Source organism: Saimiri boliviensis, chromosome 2, assembly GCF_048565385.1.
Source record: "Saimiri boliviensis isolate mSaiBol1 chromosome 2, mSaiBol1.pri, whole genome shotgun sequence".
NCBI lineage: Eukaryota > Metazoa > Chordata > Mammalia > Primates > Cebidae > Saimiri > Saimiri boliviensis.
In genome coordinates this window covers 79128192-79145459 of record NC_133450.1, presented here as the reverse complement: position 1 = coordinate 79145459, position 17268 = coordinate 79128192, and the positions used below count along the sequence as shown (strand labels likewise).

At 36.5% G+C, this 17268-nt stretch overlaps 1 protein-coding gene across 8 annotated transcripts in view; it reads left to right on the top strand.

Moving 5' to 3' along the window:
* Positions 1-17268, top strand: part of SEMA6D (semaphorin 6D) — a 589870-nt gene that overhangs the window by 15163 nt on the left and 557439 nt on the right. Inside the window, exon 1 of one of the 8 annotated variants that reach the window (XM_074393657.1) lies at positions 4888-7634. The exons of the other annotated variants lie outside the window; for them this stretch is intronic. The gene's annotated coding sequence lies outside the window, so the exon portion shown is untranslated. Of the gene's footprint in view, positions 1-4887; positions 7635-17268 lie in introns of those variants that run through there. 8 annotated transcript variants of the gene reach the window in all.

The window sequence follows — 17268 nt, the reverse complement described above, 5'->3', positions numbered from 1 at the left end:
GTTTTGCTAAGTAGTCTTGGTGGGTGGAGTAGGTTTTGTGGTTGAGTAGGGCAAAGATATAAGCCAGCCACTTAGAACTCTGTATTTCAGGAAGAGTGTGTGTCTCACCTAAAACAGCAGAAAATAAAACCATACCTGTTTTATTTGGAATATGTTTTAGAACGAATATTTAAATATCTAAGTGGATATGTACATGGGTCTTTGTGTATGTGTGTAATATTTCTGCAATTCCTCCAAAAACAAGATGTAGTCCCAGTGTGAAAACCTAACTACAAAATAGCTAAAAATTTATTTATTCCATCTTGACCTGTGCTCAACTTTACCTTGATAAAACACTCCTCAAACCTTCCTGTACAAGAACCACTTATTAAACTAAAATGTATCTTTCCTGTCTGATGCCTTCTCAGCAGCAAAGTGTAGGATTTATACTACAGTATTTCGTGTATGTGTGTGTGTGAACTTTGATGTCTAATTATTCAAAGAGATGGCATTTACCAAATTCATACTGTGCAGCTTGCACTCAGCTGAGGTTAGCTAGTTACATACATTATTTCATTTAGTTCTTATTAGGAAAGTTACTATTAATACTGTTTGACAGATTTAAAAAAACACAACACTGAAGATTATCTGTATACTTAAGTTGCCCCAAAATAAGGGAAAGGGCAAAAAGGCTGTGGGAATCACAAGACTCAAGTTTTGATTCAGCTCTGCCTGCTTTCTCACTCTGTGAGTATCTAATGTGCTGATTTTATTAGGTTGTTGGGAAGAAGACCAACTATGTTTGTGAAAAGTGTTATAAGACTATAATGGACTAGGAAACAAGGTACAACTAATCAGACAAACAAATTTAAGTTGTGCTTGTTTGAGGGAGAGTTGGCAGCCCTTCTCGGGTTGGTAAATTATATTTAATAAGTCACATATCTATTGGAAGCAAAATGTGTACTCAAAAGCATAAAATAAGCCTGTAATAAATTCACAGTGCTACTTTTAATTCTTAGCAGTTTAGTCAATGTTAATTTTACTATTTTATTCTAGTGAATCACTAAAATAAATATTAATTATGCACTATTCTAACCAGCTTTAAATTTATGTAGTAAAGTCATTAAAAGTTTGAATCTGGTTCTAAGATAAAAGTACACATACAATTTCACCATTTCACTAAGGCTGACATTTTGAGGTTGAGTTAAAACTGCAGGGCAGTTTTCAAAACATTGCCCTGCAGACTTCATATGAATACATTATATACATTTATAGGTATAAAAAGAAAGATATTTCAAAAGTTAACCTAGAATGCTGCCCCAGTATTTCCTGGTTTCTGTGCTCAACAAGATAATTCTTGAATGATTTGGAAAAAGTTACTAGAACCATATGATGACCTAATGATTTTTTGTTTCACGAGAGCTGTGTAATTTCTCTGAGTATGCTTTAAGAGAGAGGGAGAAGGCAGGGTGGGCATGAAGAGCGAGTATGTAAGCTGTATTCAGTGTGGTCTGTGTCTTTTTAGAGTTACGAGAAACTCTTTTGCCTTGCCTTGTTTATCTATTTAGTAGAAAGCTCATGTGTGTTTTTGTGTTTTGCATCTTGGAATTTCAGTCTTTTAAATTTACTTCCAAATAATTTGTTTCTACATTATGCTGCTTTATTTGTAGAGAACAATACTTACACAAGTGTTTTATGAAGTAAAATGAACCAACACTGCGCTCTGCAAAGAGAATTTCAAAATACAAACCATTACGGATGAATGGCATGCATTACAGACATCTTTACCATATGTCTTAATGGGTCTGTTATATTGAGCTCGTTTACAAAATTCATAGGCACTGATTTATCTAACAAATAGAGTGATAATGCTTTCAAGACAAAGAAAGAAATAGAAATACACTAAATATAAAAGACACATTAATAATTTTCCTGTGACCTTGATTTCTGTCTTTTTTTAAAAAATTATCTATTCAGATTCATATCAGGAGGATAGATTTAATAATGCAGACATTATTCACTATCAGTAGCAGTTTAACAACATGACTTCCTAGAGTAGGTGGTTTTGAGACAGAGTAGGGGCAGGGCTTGGCTTTACCCCTTCTAGAGCATTCTTTGGTGCAGTCCCATGAATCAGAAAACCCATACCACTACCTCACTGAAGCCATAATGTTTAACATATTTTTACTTAATTCTGGAAACTGGCCTTAGGATATCCAATTATTAAACCAAGGTTGTGGAGTGTCCCACCTCAGGAAGGAATACTGAACAATTGATTTATAGCCTTGTTGCCACTGGTCAGACCACCAGGTGGTCCCTTATTTAAGATAATTTCCATACCCTACTCCTCACATACTTTGCCCAGCCCAACTGGCATACCTTACTCCTGATGTCAGTTCCTATACTTTGCCCAGTAAAAAAACCTCTGATAGCTTTTTTGCGGGGGTCAGCTGGAGAATGCTTGAGTTTCTGCTGTCTTCCTTATGCTTGAGCACAAGTACCAAAATAAAATCTTTGGGAAATTGCTTGGCCTCATATTGATTTTCATTACATGGAAACCACAGAGCCTGTGGTCTGTAACAGATTCAGAGCCTGGGAGAACTTCCATTATCATTATGTTACAGTAGGTAGCTAGTCAGGCATGAGCAGGTCAGGAGAGGGCTCTCCTGACCCCACCAGGAATGTAAGGTGATTGTTGGGAAGTTGTTACACTGTCTCTCTAAAATAATAATTGGTCACAGCCAGTGCCTGGGAAAGGCAGCCTTCCAATAAATAGATACACCTGAAACTGGTGATCAGCAGCTTCCTGATAAGATCTCAGGAGTTTTTTGGGCTGGTGGGCTCAAGCAGGCACATTAAGAAGCAAAATGGCAGTTTAACTGGTATGTGACCTTCCAGAGACATTTGACTGGTAAGGGAAGAATGCCTTGAGTGAGCATGTGTACAACTCCAGTAGAGACACTGCACATGCTCACCCCCCAAGCGCTAGCAGGCCACTGCACATATGGACAGCATGCCCCTGCCCAAGGGAAGAATCAGAGAAAAGATTCAAGTCCCTGGAAGCATGTCAGCATGTAAAACCCCAAGTCAGAGGGTCAAACCGTGCACTTGATCTCTCTCTCTCTCTCTCTCTCTTTTTTTTTTTTTGGAGTATACTAACTTCATTCTACAAGCAACGAGGGCTTAATACGTGTTTTTAAAATAACTTTTACTTTAAAAAGTTAAGTACATTAGAGGAAACTGAAAAACACGAGAAGCAAACCACAAAGTCACCATCACAAGCAGTTTATAGTTTGACACATTCTTCTAGGTCCTGTGTGTCTGTAGGCACAACATCCAATTTTATGGGACTGAGATTGTATAGTATGTATCATGATTTTTCACACATCATGAATATTTACCAATTCAAAATTCCAAAGCTATATGAGCATTTTGATAACCAAAAATACACTACACCAACTCAGTCTGTTAAAAAAAAAAATGTAATCCAGTCTTTCAAGTCACCCTCTTGGCCCTCTTCCAAGTATAGTTTACTTCCTTTTATTCCTGCTCTAAAGCTTTTTAATGAACTTTCACTCCTGTGGTAAAACTTGCCTCAGTTTCTCCTTCTGTCTTACGCCCCCTCAGTTGAATTCCTTCTTCTGAGAAGGCAAGAACTAAGGTTGCTGCAGACCCTTACCGATTTGCAGCTGGTAACAATTATGCTTCCAAGGCCACAAAATGTGGACAAAGTGTAGGATATTCTGTAATGAAGAAATTTCTGAGATGTAGACTCTATCCACCATGGTATATAAGATATATCTCAGAGACATCTCTTTCCAAAAAATATTTATATAATTAGATCCTTAAGTGTTTTTTAAGAAGTTATTTTCAAAAATAATCTGGACTATTGTTTCTTCAACTTTTTTTTCTGGATCTGCCTGTTTGAACTGACTCAGTTGCTACCGCCTTTCACTATTCAAAGTGTTAGGGCTTAGAAGGCAATACCCGCAGACTGGCACTTTGGCATGTCAAGAGGCCTTAGAAGCTGCCTCAGAATCAAGTTCCCTCTAACCTCTCATTTTCCTACCCCTAATTGCATGGAGGTACTCCTTCTGGAATTCCTTATCTAAGAAAGCTTCTTTCCAAAAGAAAGGCAGTTGTTTTCAGATCTTCTTCCTAGGAATCTCATCAAATAACTAGGAAAACTCAATCACTGGAAAAAGAGAAGAGACTGGGAGTCCATCACCACACCCAGAATTTTTATCTGTTCTTCTGAGGGCAGCCCTGAGAGATTGCCTAGGTGACTTTATCTGTCTAATAAGACAACCTTTAACCTCTGTGCCTCTGCCTTTCCACTCTTACAGGCCAATTCATTTCCCCATTTTCCTCTCCCCTATGAAGAGGCCATTTAAGATTCAACCCTCGGGCACATCTTTGAGCTCATACTTTATATGACTCCCATGCTCATGTGTGTATGTAAAACATTTGTTATGCTCTTCTCTAGGTAACCTATTTCTGTTATAAGAGTGTCGACCTTGGCCCTTTGTGACAGGGAGGGAAGGGATCATCACTCCCTTTCTGCCCCTACAAAAGGAAAATACTTTGGGCATCTTAGGAGTTATTAAATCAATCTAATTGTTTTGTGGACATGAAAATTCACACATTCCTATTTGTTTATTAATTTAAGAGACTGAAAATATTATAAATCAGGGCTGTGTACCAGTATGTTTACATAGAAGTTAATTATTTTAAACAAAAATATTCATGGCATAGATAATATAAAAGAATTTGACAATAAAATATCCAGCATTAACCACTAGCTATTAATTGCAAACCTTCTTCAACTTGAAAGTGGCTGGACACTTTGGACTGCTGGAACTCAGCGTAACTGCAGAAAAGGAAGAATTGTTATAAAAATTCAGTTTTGGCAGGGCGTGATGGCTCATGCCTGTAATCTCAGCACTTTGAGAAGCCGAGGTGGGTAGATCATGAGGTCAGGAGTTCAATACTAGCCTGACCAACATAGTGAAATTCCATCTCTACTAAAAATACAAAAAATTAGCTGGGCATGGTGGCATTCACCTGTAATCCCAGCTACTTAGGATGCTGAGGCAGGAGAATCGTTTTACCCAGGAGGTGGACGTTGCAGTAAACTGAGATTGTGCCATTCACTCCAGCCTGGGCAACAAAGCAAGACTCTGTCTCAAAGAAATAATAATAATAATTCAGTTTCTATTCTTGTAGGTAGCCATTCAAGGTGATTTGTGAGGAACTCTCACTCTGGCTACAGTTCATCAATGATCATTGTAAGATTCAAAAGCATTAAAGCCAAATTCAGTGAAAAATTTAACCCACTGTGGTGCTCTCTCTTCCAAATACAGTATCAACAGAGACTTGGTACTTTTCCATCGTGAGGTATAGAAATATCTTCTGTCTCAAAAAAATAAAATAAAAAGGGAAATTTTCTCACTATGGACTATTCAGTTTGTGTGAAAAATCGCAAATGAGACACTGTAAAATATGTGGCCAGAGGTTATTGTTTACGGTAAAATTGAGGTTGTATCTTCATAATAAAATTTCATCAAGTTAATCACTGGAAATTGTGACTGTTTAATAATGACCATGTTTAATCACCTGGTCACTTGCAGTCTGGATTGAATTGACAGATTTGATTACTTATTTGTAGGTTTTGGACCTTTCTCTGGAGTTGGGACAGTCGTATAATACAATATAGAATCAAAGGGGAGTTTAGAGATTAGCTAGGTGAAATCTCAACTCTCACCTCTCAGCTCTGTGACCTTGATTATATAACATCTCCGATAAATTATATAACTTCTATAATAGATGGGGATCATGCAGATTATGAATCAAATGAAATAGCATATGTAAATCATCTTCTATGGTGTATAACATTTTAAGCATTCAATTAATGATGTTTATGGTTGCTTTTAGGGAGGATTATAATTGGAGAATGGTTAAGCTTGTTGAAATATGGACCTATATAGAATTTTTCAGGTAAAGGGATTTGAACCCAAAAAGTTAGTAGACAACCTTGAGTAGAAAGGAGAAAGATGCTGTAAAAATGTCAGATTTATTTAGCACCTACTATGCTTTGGACACTGTAGTGGTCACGTGGTTGAAGAGAAAGCTTTGTAAGAGGACATAAGAGAACATAAAAATTAATGTTTACCTGATTACGGTTCTTCCCAATTCCTTTGCAAAACTTTCTGCCTGTGAAAATAATCTGAGTTACATTTTAAAAGTCCATTGCTAATTCATGGCCTGGATTATAAAACCAGTTTCGATCATTGTAAATACCCAGTATATTTTGTTGAAAGCATGCTGCTAAGGAAAAACAATGAACTATTTATTTTCTTCTCCTTTTTGCCCTTGCGCATTTTAGAACTTGATGTGATTAACAGTGACCACGTAGGCCCTTCTATATATTTCTCTCTTTGAGAAAGTGAACCCTCAAAGGAAGGCATACCTTTGTATAGCGAGAGTCTAACATATTGTCATTACATAGTTGTGCCTGGTGACAAATTTGGAAGTAATCAATGAGGGAATGAGAGTCAGCTAACAAATAAGTAAATCTTTAGGTTAAGCTCACTGGTTTAGTGGGCAGGGTCAAAAGCATATTTGCCAGACACATTAATGTTACTCTGCCAAGTTCTGAAATGCATAAAATAGTATATTATAAAAATAATTACTGTCAAATATAAGGAGGTTCTGGTAAAAAATGCTTTGTACATTACTTGCTGATGGCATTATAAATTGATAAACTCTTTAGAAAGCCATGGATATATTTATATGAATGACATTATATATTCTTTTATGAAAACATTTGAACAGACCATAATAAACTAAAACTTAAAAATATTTTAATCAGTATTAATGGCAAAATTAGACATGCAAGTCCAGGAAAGCAGTTATTTTGTAGGTTGTAGTTTATCAGCTCCATTTAGTTTTATGAAGCCATTAAAGTAATAATTTATGATAAATTATCAAGTTATGTTTATGAGACAATATAAGCGAAAATAGTTAAATTTAAAATCATACGATAGCATTATTGTAACAATATAAATATGGCATGCTTGTATAGGTCATATGCATGATTAAGAACAGTACTTGGATAAGTGACTTTTGCATCTGAAAAACATTTATCTTGTTTTACCTTTCAATACACTTCTAAAATTATCCCATTTTAAGGTCATCAGTAGATAATGTAGATACAACTGTACCTTTTCTTCTGATAATTCAGTATTTTTAAAGACTCATCATTAGTCTCTTTCATTTCAACATTTTTATACTGAAAATTTGGAATACATGGATGACTGGTTTAAGTGGGTATAATATAAATATCAACCCACATGCCTTGAAGGTTGTTTTAATAAGTAAATATCCAGTATACATTAATGTTCATATATAATTTCTCTTACTGAAAAATCAATATAAGGTAAAAAGTGAAAGGCCAACATGTATATGCATCTGTTTTGGCATATGTATGGAATGTGTTGGCAACACAGTATAATGCAAATGAACTCATGGCCAACAGGTTGGACGTGTTGATTTTACAGATGAGGGAACCCTGGGAGACGGAGAGATGAAGTGATTTGGACAGGGTTACAATGCCAGTTGGAGGCAGAGCCAGGATGAACATTTACATATTGAGAGTAAGTTCAAAACTTTTTTATTCACCCCTTCGGCAGAATGCTTTTCCCATCACCCTGAAATAAGCTGTCAGCTTCCTTCCAGCGTCAGAGCTCATGAAGGTTTTTCTCTACCTGCAGTGTCACATTTGTACTACATTTCCATGTCTAAGGAAAGCAGGAGCTTCCATCCTAACCAGCAGTTACTTTGTTGTGCACAATTACACAGACATAATAAATGCATGGTTCTTGGGTGGTCATGTCTGCATGTTCTCATTGGCTGTATCTTCTCAAAATCAGGAGTTCTGCTCCTCAGCTCTACAGTATGAATGTGTTCACTTAGCCAACGGCATTCCGATCTGTCACCCCAGCATTCCTGCAGCCCTCTCCCCACCCTCCACAGGCAGAAATCTTGGTCACAGCAAGCTGCTCCCACTGGTGTAGCTTCCAAAAACCAACAAAAGAAAATTAGTGCTCCTGATTTGCTTCAGAAACAAGCAGCAAAGGAGCCTCTCCAAAAATGCCTTAAAAAACAAACAAGAGAGAGAGAAAATAACTTCGGGGGAAAAACTACCACCTCTCATGAAGGAAGCTCTAGGAGAAGACTTCAAAAAGGTAAATAGTTGCTGAGGACTGTCTGCCCGTTAGCCTGTGGTGGGCAATTAGGCAGCTGTGGAAGAGAGAAGCAGCAGCTTGATTCACTTAGGGTCCTAGGGAGCCAGCCTTGAAAGAATTTTAAAAAGAACACAGTCACTTGATTTAATTAATATGATGCCATGAACATTGATTATGTTTAATCTCTCTATTGACTTGCAGTTTTTCCATCCCTTTTACATGACTTCCTCCTTTGTTCGATTTGTTCTTGACCTTCTTATTCCCTCCTTTGTACCAGTATGGTAAAGAAGCCCTCCTACTATATCTCCCATTTACAATATGGTGAGAGAATTTATGGTTTTTTTAAAACACATGAGGGCAGTAGGCAATTATGAGTCAGAAAACTCTTCTGAGTCTCTTTGGAAAACCATTATTTTATTACCCTTTTCCAATAATGTTGACCTAGAAACCTAGACAGTAAATGTTAAGTAAGCACCTATTTATGAATCAGGCAGAAGTCAAGCCATCATGGGAGGTCCAACTCGAAGTTGTGCTTTGTCTTGGTCCTCGAGAATGTCATGTGAGAAGGGGATGTGAAGATTTGCTGGTAAGGTTCCAGTTTCGCAAATCTGCCGGGCTACCCTGTTTGTCCTCCTCCTGTCCTGGCTCCTTGCACCCAGGCCATATTTTTTTATGAAAAAGGCAGTGCTCTAAGAGGGAGGGGCTCTAAATCACTGGCTCCCAAACATGGATCCTTGGAGCAGCACCTCCAGAATAACCACTGTGCTTTCTGAAAGTACTTAATCTAGTACTGAATTGAGTATCCTGGGGAGGGGACTAAGATGTCTGTTTTACCCATGCCCTCTAGAGAATTTTGATACTTTAGCAAGTTGGGAAATCAACATCAGAGGTACCAGTAATGGACAGGAGGGAGCAACTGTGGAAACAGGTATAGTAAGTAACCACCAGAGACACACACATACTCACTATACTGTAATAGTTAAAGACTTTCAGCTGTGGACTCAGACTACCTGGGTTTAAATCCTGTCTCTGCCCCTTAAAGCTGTGAGATTCTGGACATGTTTTTAAACCATCTGGCCTTTAGTTTCTACATTTTTTTAAATGAGAAAAATAATATGACCTACCTTATGGGATTGTTACACTGATTAAATTAGTTAACATATTAAAAACATTTAGAATAGCGCTAGAGATATAGAAAACACCAAAATAAGTATTACCTGTCTTTATTATCATGATAATAAGGAAGTTTGTGCTTAAAGCCTTATTATAATGAGGAAGTTTATGCTTAGAGTCTTATTATAAGGAAGTTTATGCCTAGATGAGGGATATCTTCTCTATTTAGTCCTCCATATTAAATAAAGCATAAAAACCTGCTGATACAAGAGACTTTCTAAATACTAAGTGATTTTTGAATCGTGGTTCCAAAGAGGCTTATAGGCTGTTTTGTGTTTTCTGTGTTCAGCAGATGGTGATAACTAGCCACCACACTCATCATAACATTATACTGCTATACATTCTATTGCTATCCATTTCTTGAATATAAAAATCTCAAGAACAGTGAAAATTGTAAAACACAGAAGAACATTAAACAGTTTTTAAATCCCATTAATTGTCTATTTCCCATTATGGTCTTAAATGAGCCCCAAAATAATAATGTTCAGTTATATTTGAGTCAATCGAAAATTGCTAATATTTCCAGTTATCACTAGGAAGAAGTTGGTATTCTCATTCCAGGACTGTTTCTGACCACCAGATTGGTCTTGGGCAAGTTCTGGAACATCTTTTGGCTTAGTATTTTCACTGATAAGTAAGATCGAGTTGACCTCTTGGGATAAGAGTTCCTCATACTGCCTGCGATTTCTTTTACTCTGCTGTTTGTCCAAATTTGAATAACAATAAAGGAAGATTCTTCACTAATAAGGAGTTCAGTTGGCCAAATTTCAGGATGCTGATTGGACCACATACATTGCTTGTAGATCTCTTTTTTTTTACTCTTCGAGTTATTCCTTGTCTTCTACAATAGCTAGACCCAAGGCCATTCCATTATTTCTAATAGGATAATCTCATGTTTTAAAAGTATCATCTATATGGAGTATAGTTCAATAAAATATTAATGAGCACAAGAGGAAAACATTTCTATGATAAAAAAGATTAAGACATGCTATGTTGAATTTAAACTGGTTCGTTTTTTGTCTACTCAGAATCTGCAACATGTGAATATACACTGAATTATCAATAGAAGAATATAGTATAAAATGCTTCCAAAATATTTTGATCATGGAAACTTAACTTTCAAGAAATATTCCATGGGATCAACATTCCAAAGAGTACAGTTTTGCAAATACTAGAGGAATTTTGACCCTTTTGACTTTCTAAACAAGTATCAACCATCCAGTAATCCAGTTTTCTACCTGAAGTTCAATGAAACGTAACTTGCCCAAAGAAGCATTCATTGAAAATGGCAGATTGAAAAACGTTATATTAATTTATTCACTGCTACACTATAACATACTCTACTATTTCAGTTCAGAGATCTCAAGAGTAATGTAAATTTTCTGAATATTTCATTTAAGAATGTATACAAATGTCAGATGTCGGGAAGAAATCATGAGCTGAAATCCATCCCTGGTCTCTGTGGCCTGTCCAGGTCTGCTGTGTTGATCTTCAGCAATGCTCATGTGCCAAACAAGGCTTAACTTCCTTGTTTCTAAGGAAGTTTCTCAAATGTTGCTGATCCTAACTTAGTCTTTATGTATAAAAAGGAAAAGATTGAAATTCTTATGAATACTTCTGATTCATTGGGCCAAAGGAACAATTGCTAAGGGCCTATTAGGCCCTTAAAGTGGAATGACCAGCAGTTCTTGTACCAGTGTGAATGTTAGGGGTTTGTCCTAAATAATATAAAAAAAGAAACTTAAGTTCTTTTCTTTAAAAAGTGAATGGGATAAAGAAAATAATATAAGAATTCTTTACTTCTGATAGATATCCTATTTCTGGAAAGATAATAGGCCTTTACTCTATGACTTACCCTTTAAGTTTCAAACTTTGATTTTTAAAAATATGTTTAACTGATTAAATCCCAAACCATTTTCTTAAAATGAAGGGAGTTTTCACTAGCTTTTACTGTATGTAGACTTCAGTGGAACCCTGAATGGGTTCAAATAATGATTCATCCAAGCCAAGATTTCTTTTTCTGCACATTTCTATTTCTATTTTGAGGCCAGGGGAACACACAAAAGAAGGTGGGGTTTCTGAAACTCATCATAAATAAATGGAAGTTGTTATATGACCTACCTTTCTTTGAGGACACAAGCTGTGATTTTTTTTTTAGGATAGGTATACTTGGCCACTTGATATTTCTTTGACCAAGTTGTTATGTGCCCAAACCAGAATTGCTTTATTTATTTTTTTAAATACGTCAATTTAAAAATCCAAGCCGGGCAAAGTGGCTCACGCCTGTAACCCCAACTCTTTGGGAGGCTGAGGCAGGCGGTTCACGAGGTCAGGAGATCGAGACCATCCTGGCTAACATGGTGAAAGCCCATCTCTACTGAGAATACAAAAATTAGCTAGGCGTGGTGACTTGCACTTGTAGTCCCAGCTACTTGGGAGGCTGAGGCAGGAGAATTGCTTGAACTCTGGAGGCTGAGGTTGCAGTGAGCCGAGGTCATATCATTGCACTCTAGCCTGGTGACAGAGTAAGACCCTGTCAAAAAAAGAAAAAAAAAATGCCATCTGGGCATTGTGGCTCACACTTGTAATCCCAGCACTCTAGGAGGCCAAGATGGGTGCATCACTTGAGGTCAGGAGTTCGAGACCAGCCTGGCCAACATAGTGAAACCAAATCTCTACTAAAAATACAAAAATTAGCTGGGCGTGGTGGTGGGAACCTGTAATCCCAGCTATTCTGGAAGCTGAGGCAGGAACATTGATTGAACCTGGGGGCAGGAGATTGCAGTGAGCTGAGATAGCACCTTTGCACTCCAGCATGGTCAACAGTGTGAGACTCCGTCTCCAAAAAATTTAAAAAAAAAAAAATCAGCCATTGGCAATGTGAATTTGAGAAAATAATGGTCTAGTTAAACCTTTCATTGGTAATACTAAAAGTCATTTAAACATAACACATACTATGTTTTTTGCTTTTAATACGATGGTTTTTTTTGTTTGTTCGTTTCCAGAGATGCAGGAAAACAGTACTGGATTATAATGTCAATGCCCATATATTTAATTTAATTATAATAAATTAAAAATAAATTTATTATTTATTTTTTTGAGACAGAGTCTCACTCTGTCATTCAGGCTGGAGTGCAGTGGCACGATCTCGGCTCACTGAAACCTCTACCCGTGCCCCTCCCCGACCCCGGGTTCAAGTGATTCTCCTGCTTCAGCCTCCCAAGTAGCTATAATTATAGGTGACTGCCACTGTGCCCAGCTGATTTTTGTATTTTTAGTAGAGACCGGGTTTCACCTTTTTGGTCAGGCTGGTCTTGAACTCCTCCTCACTTCGTGATCCACCTGTCTTGGCCTCCCAAAGTGCTGGGATTACAGGTGTGAGCCACCTCGCCCGGCTGCCTGATAATTTTCTTTAACACATGTATATAATTAGAAATTTTAAGTTGTACATAAGTACAAAATAAATTATAAATATCTTGCTACTATACCCTCTGTAGAGGTAATTGTTAACAGTTTTGTGTGTGTGATGCTTAATGATATCAATAATAATATAATAATGATTGCCATCATCTATCTATACTTTTTCTATATTTTTTCTTTCAGTTTGAAAGTCATTCGTGTTTACAGTTTTCTGAAAAAAATTACATTGCATGCATAAACTTGTATACCTGTCCATTTTCACATACCTCTATAGCTTGCATCTCTTTCTGTGCTAATAATTATAGATTTATTTAATTCTCTTTAATGGCTACATAATGTTCTGCTATAAGATCTATCATAAATAAATCAATGGGGACAGTTTATAAAACTACTTTATATGCAAAATAAGAATATATTTTCCTGATCCTGTTTTAGTCAATTGCTGAGATGAAGAAGTATATTTCCAAGAATATATTTCTTCTTATTAAAGTACAAATATATCCTTTAGATGCATGATCCTAAACTGACAGTTCTTTGAAATGTATGCAGCCTAAGCATCCTTTGGCATAAATAATAATTAGACACTATGTGAAAGTCAGAAGTGTCATTTATTCTCCTAAGGGCATATTTATATAAGACTTGGAATCAAAATTTTAAAATTCTATCATGACCTTTTATCAAAGAGGAAAACATTCAGCCAAATTTACTTATAATCACAACTTAATATTGTGATTTTACTCTTAAGGTTAGACTAGGAAAAGAAATAAAGGAAATGGATAATTATTGAGTGGGTTTTAGGTGCCAAGAATTGGGTTAGATGGTAACATACATTATCTTTAATTAAAGGATTATCATTATTGATTATTTAATGATTAGCTTCCCTGAAGTTATTTCCAGACACCATGAGATAAATACTGCAGACAGTCAAGTCTTTATTACTCCCTTAAATGTCCTCCCATTGTAACAATTCTGCCCTTATGAATGATAATGAAAACTGCTAAGAAGGAGATAATATTGAGAAGGCCAAGATGAACTGAGATTTTTTTTTTTCTAATATTAACAATAAACTGACAGGTCACTCACAAAAATGTAAATGGTACAATAAAATTAAGCTATTCATCCAATCCCTGGCAAATTTTAATGATAGCCTTGAGAATAATTGTGGTCACCAGCTACAAAGCTTAGGAAAATTTTAGGACATATGCAAGGATAATTAAGAAATAGGCAAATTAAAATTGAAACGACTTACCACAATGCATCTCTTCACTGACTGATACTGGGTGATATCTATTCTCTCATCACTTTGTTGTGTGTACCTGTGAGTAACCTTTGAGAAATGTCACTTTAGAAGATAAGAAAGAGGTTGAGCAGTCCAGACCTTTCTGCTTTTCCCAACTGCTATTTTATCTCTGACGGTGAGGTTCTTACCTGAAATTTGGTGAGTGGGTGATCATGAGCATGATGTATTGAGCACAGGAAGAATTCAATAAATGATTGCTATTGTTAGGATGATCACTATTACTACAATTTTAGTTATGGCAATTCAAGCATTTATAGCTTCCCTTAATAATAAAACTATCAGTCACCCACTTTCTGTAATTCTATTTCCTTTTAAGTCTATACTGTTTCTCAACGCAACACATTTTCTGTTTCCTGTCCAATTTATAAAGTAGCACTTCCTTTCTTTTTGGATGCCTTTAATGGCATGACACCTCCTTGTAATCTCTTTTCTGATGGGAGTAAGGTGACTGTATGAATATCGCCGTATGGAGAAGTGGGAGGAGTGTGGCACGAAGCGTCAGGAGGATGTGGATTCAAATCTTGTCCTGCCTCTGCTGTTAGATGAATAGCAACTCCTGAGCTTGTGAGGTTAAGTGACGTTTCACATGTAAAGCATGTAACTGAGTACCTGGCAGATAACATGTAGTCAGAAAATCGCATTTTCCACTCTAGCATTATTCCTGTCTCAGGTGTTCTTCTCCTCCCTCCTTTGGGATCCCAGCATAAGGGGTCCCTTAGTTCTAGAGAAGCACTATCCAAGAAAACTTTCTGAAGTGTTGGCAGTGTCCATACCTATATAGCCACTAGCCATATATGGCTACTTAAATTTAATTTCAACTTAATCAAAATTACATTACATTGAAATTTCAGCTCCTCAGTTACACTCAGTTACATGTCAAGTCCTCAGTAGCCATGTGGCTAGTGGCTGTGTATTTTGGACCGCACAAATGCAGGATACTTCCATCACTGCATAAAGTTCTGTTGGACAACATTGCTCTTAAATGATAGACTACAAATGGGACTTAGTGTGGCTACAGAGGTGAATTTTACATTTTAGTTCATTTTGATTAATCATAACTTGAAATAACCACAGATGGCCAGTGCTACCACATTGGACAGCAGGGTCCTTGAGTATGCCTTGCAGGTTTTAATTGGCATTTTACAGTTTTATCTGAAGCCAGTGATTCTGAGGTGTAGGGTAGATGATTCTGCAAGTCTGAGTATTTGTACTGCATTTTGGTTCCCTCTCCTCCACTATGGCTAGGCTGAATCAACCCAAATCTGATGGTCTTACATGCTTAGCTGTCACCAGTTTTTTAATTTGAAAACTCTTATATATCCGATTGGATTTTACTAGCCTCACTTATTTTATTTTACTGCAAAATCAATAGAAGACTTTTTGTGGTATGCCTGATATTGTTTGGTAAATGACAAGGTTTGGAGGAAGTATATAGGAAAATGACAGCCTGTAGCAGAAGGTCTTAACCACAGAGACTCCACACACTGAGGTGCTGTGATTATTTCTGAGGTGTGTGGTGAGGAATTTGTTGCTATTGATAAAGTGTCAACATTTGCAAATTATTCCCTCTTTTTATTTTAATAAATTGAAAGTCTTGACCATTGACATAATAATGTTCCATCATTCATTTACATTTTGGTATGCTCACTTGAATGCGAAAGGTGATGTGGAGTTGCGTCTGGTGTGCTGGTGGTGGCTCGCAGACCTGGGCTCATTTATGAGACAGGGTCATTGATCAAATGTCATCCATGTGTGTCAGCATGGAGAAAACTGTTAAAAGCACCATGAGCAATAAGATGTCAAACAATACGTTATACTGATGCCTGGGCATGGAGACTAACCATATCTGTCTCTCTCACTGCCTGAATCTTGTTTAAAAAAATTAGATGGCAGTGATTTAGTAATTAGACTGTTTAAGTGTAAAAAATATGACTTAAATAAACATGTTTTCAAGGTGATACAGGGTCAAGGATTCGTCTTGTTGACAGAGAGAAGGGAAAGGTGATGCAGTGGAAGAGGTATTAGGGGGATTAGGACAAAGTGGAAAAGCACAGTCTGGAAGGCTTTACAAGCAAAGAGATTTAAACATTTAATGGAAAAGGAGGAAAAGGTCACACAAATACATGGCTGAAGGTCAGGAAGTAATATAATAATGCTAACAGCATGCAGAATGATTATTTAACTGAGTTCCCCGAATATGTTCAGGTTTTTGTTTGTAGATTCTGAAGACACTTGTGTTTAGAATACACATAATGAGGGAATTTGGCATCTGTTCTTGCCTGGTTCCTTTACTTTACTTATGGGCAGAAGAAAATTGTTATGCCACGTTAGAAATTCTCTTTGGATTCTCTAATCTTTCTGCCCTGATACAAATAAATGACTATAAGAAATATTTTATCCTGAGGGAAATTGTGATCACTTCTAATTCATCTTGTTATTACGTAACCTTAAAAACTGTTGTTAAGGTATAAATCAGAAGATGTATACCTGTACTCACCAGTTTTCTTAGGATAGAATCTAAGTTTATTCTAGAAAATGGCAGATGAGCACAAAGACCACATCAGAACTTCTAACTGTTGGAGAAGAGTAAGGTTTGGCTAATATAGTATCATCTGCACATTTAGTTTGTTCTTTCTTTGATGACAATTACATGGATTTAAAAGTCTATTAAGAATGGACACGATCTGTCTGTAAGTAGTGGAAGCACATGATCTGACAACTATTCTATAAACAGACCTAAGATTCATTCTAGACAAAAATAGATTTTCACTTATTTTGAGGCTAATTATAAATTGGAATGGTAGTCTTTTTGATGGACGATTCAATTGCATTTAAATTCAAATTAACATCTGTTGTTTATACTTTATATTGTGCAATCTACCTGAATCTAAACAGAAGCTATTAAAGATCTGTGGCTAGAGAATCTTTGTTCTCTGAAGATTTTCATGGAAAAAAAGAGCATCCTCTAAACTCTCATTATTGGAACCAGGTTATTGTTGCCCTTCAATATCAAAGATGCTTTTCTTTGTCCACAGATGTATTAAAGGGGGACAGTTAGTACAAACACATTTTGCTACACAGGGAGCTGTTAAAAATGTTGGGCATTTTTCAAATAATATATGTGTTTTTAAATGACTAACACATCTATGC